We start from the raw sequence: 2,964 nt of genomic DNA on the forward strand, positions 1-2,964 counted from the left end.
TCAAATGGCATAGTAGGTCTTTGCACTATCTTTCTCATGTTTGTGAACCATTGACAAAGCTTACCAGGAAAGGAGAAGCTTATAGATGGGAGGAGCAACAATAGAAGGCTTTTGTTTTATTGAAGAAGATGTTAGTTGTGGCACCAATTCTCAAAGCACCTAACTGGAAATTACCATTTCATATTTTTGTTGATGCTTAGGATATGGCCATAGGTGTAGTATTAATGCAAAAATTTGTACAAGGATGGTTTCAGCCAATATATTATGCCAGTCGAAGATTGGCAAAGGTAGAACATAATTATAGTGTTACTCATAGGGAGGCATCGGGAATGGTTTATGCTCTCAAAAAAATTTGGCACTATTTGCTTGGGAATAGAGTGATCTTACATGTGGATCATCAAGCTCTCATCTGTTTGGTGAACAAACCACAATTGTCTAGAAGGTTAGCTAGATGGATATTACTCCTCCAAGAATATTCATACACCTGGTAATTAGCATGTGGCTGCTGATTATTTAAGCCAATTGATGAATGGTGAGGCACCTTTGGGTGTTCAGGATGATTTACCTTATGCACATTTGTTTTTGTCAACTTGGATGGTGTGGAAGACTAGTATGATAGAATGCTTCTTTTTTTGGCAAAAGGGATGGTACCTCATTCATTGTCAAGAGATTAGAGGAAGAGATTTGTGTTACAGAGTAAACCATTTCTCGTGATAGCTAGAGTTTTGTACAAAAGGGATATTGATTAGATTATCCAAATATGTGTGCCAAATCATGAAAGGAAAGCAATCCTCATGGAAGCACATGTTGGAAATTCAAGAGGTCACTTTTCTAGTGAGATTACTGGAAAAAAGATACTGTAGGCAAGTTTGTGGTGGCCTATAGTTTTGAGAGATGCTCATCTATTTTGATAAAACTTGTTTACCATTTTAAAGAGATGGCAGACCAACAGATGCAGATTGGATGCCACATCATCCTATCTTACTTGTGGGTCTATTCTAGAAATGGGGACTCAATTTTATGGGTCTAATTAAACCTTAGGCTAGATATACTAGCAATAAGTATATTGTGGTGGCTACTAACTATTACACAAAGTGGGTGGAGGCAATTGCCTTGAGAGATAATACAATAGCTAACACATCTAAGTTTATTTATCTCAATATCATAACCAGGTTTGGTTGTCCAATAAAGATAGTTTCTGATCAAGGGGTTCATTTCATGAATAAAGTTATGAAGAAACTAACTCAAACACATATGATTGTGCATAAGAAGTCAACTACCTACTATCCACCACAGGTTAATGGTGGTCAAGCTAAGAATTCAAATAAAACATTCAAGAACATTATGAGAAGAGCAATCTCAAAAAATTGGACTGATTGGGATCAGAAATTACATTCAGCATTATGGGCACTTCATATAGCCTATAAGGTAACTAGCTTGTTTATGGATGTGAAAGAGTAGTACCAATGGAGTTTATTGTACCGAGTCTCCAAATAACAACTGGGCATAGATTGTCTCCAGAGGAATCAATTAATCATAGGATTCAACAATTGTTAAAGTTGGAAGAAGATAGGGTGGTGAGTTCCTATATATCAAATGTAATTCAAAAGATAGGACAAGCTTGGATAAACAGAAACATTAAGTTTAAAGTATTTTGGAAAGGAGATCTAGTGTTGATGTTTAATTCTGAGTTAGGTCCTCATCCAGGAAAACTTAAGTTGAGATATGATGGTCCTTATAAAATTATGAACGTGTTGGGAGAGGGATTATTTAGATTGGAGGATATGTATGGCAAAGCAGTTTTGAAACCGATGAATGGTTATATATCATGTGCCCATATTATCCATAAATACTATGGGAGAGGGGTCACTACTTCACACTGGAGTGATAATGGTAGATGCAGTGGCTACTTACCAAATTGGAAGGGATATTTTAGATTTTTTGACATTCTGAATATCCGCAAAGTCCAAGTGCAGAATACTAGAGAATGTTCTAATGATTCCAAAATTCCGAGGTTCAAAGCTTACAAGTCCGTACTCTGAGGTATATCTCACACATGTGAGAGGTACGACACTTTGTCAAAATCAATACTCTTGTATGCATCGATAATCCTAGTTTGTGTGGTAATAATTTTTGTGTGGCAAATACAATTGTTTATGCCGAGGTCAGGAGTGTTCTGTTCCAATCGGTTCCATCATTTTCCCCGATGTACTCACTACCTCCAATGATGTGCACATAATGGATTAGTTTAGTGGTAGTGTGCATGCTTGGCATCACCATTTTCTAGCTGTTTCCACTTCTAGCTCATTGAAGTATTTTTGCATGCTTTTATTTCCCCTTTTCAATGGTAGAGAATGTCCTTGGCACATAGCAATCTCGCCCAAGGTGTAGAGCTTTCCTCATCGTGCCCTAAGCTTGAATTATTGTTAGCCATGGCAAGTAGAGAAATGGGGCAAAAAGTCGCAGGAGCACTGGCTCATCAAAGCAAACATAATCAAAGGGAAGTGAAGTCAACTATGGAGGAAGTTGAAGATATTTCAGATGGTTTGGCTTACTGATTCGGATCCGCTAGTAAAAAAGCAACAGATCCATCGGTATTTTAGGAGTCAAAGGTATCTATTGATCTAGGTTTGCATAATAAATCATTAAAAAAGATTCATTTCTGTATGATTTTGCATGTTTGTTGTGGGTGGTATGGAAGTATAATCCCAATGTTCTCTATCAATTTCAAGTCTTACAACGGATGAGAGGAGAAATTGCAATGGGAGTGAAGATTACACCTGAACTGGTTGCAAGTGTATTCTGTTTACCTTATCATTCAGAAGAGGGTCAGTTTGATTGGTGTTCAAATGAGGTGATGATGGCTGAGTTTGGCAATCTGGTGTCAAATTGCTATATGATTAGCAAATTGTGCAATCCAATTCACAAACAACAGCTTGGTTGGTTTGTTAAAAGAGTGTTCTA

Source organism: Dipteris shenzhenensis, chromosome 10 (genome assembly GCF_047967505.1).
Source record: "Dipteris shenzhenensis isolate YYH24624 ecotype China chromosome 10, Dip_SZ_1.0, whole genome shotgun sequence".
Lineage (NCBI taxonomy): Eukaryota > Viridiplantae > Streptophyta > Polypodiopsida > Gleicheniales > Dipteridaceae > Dipteris > Dipteris shenzhenensis.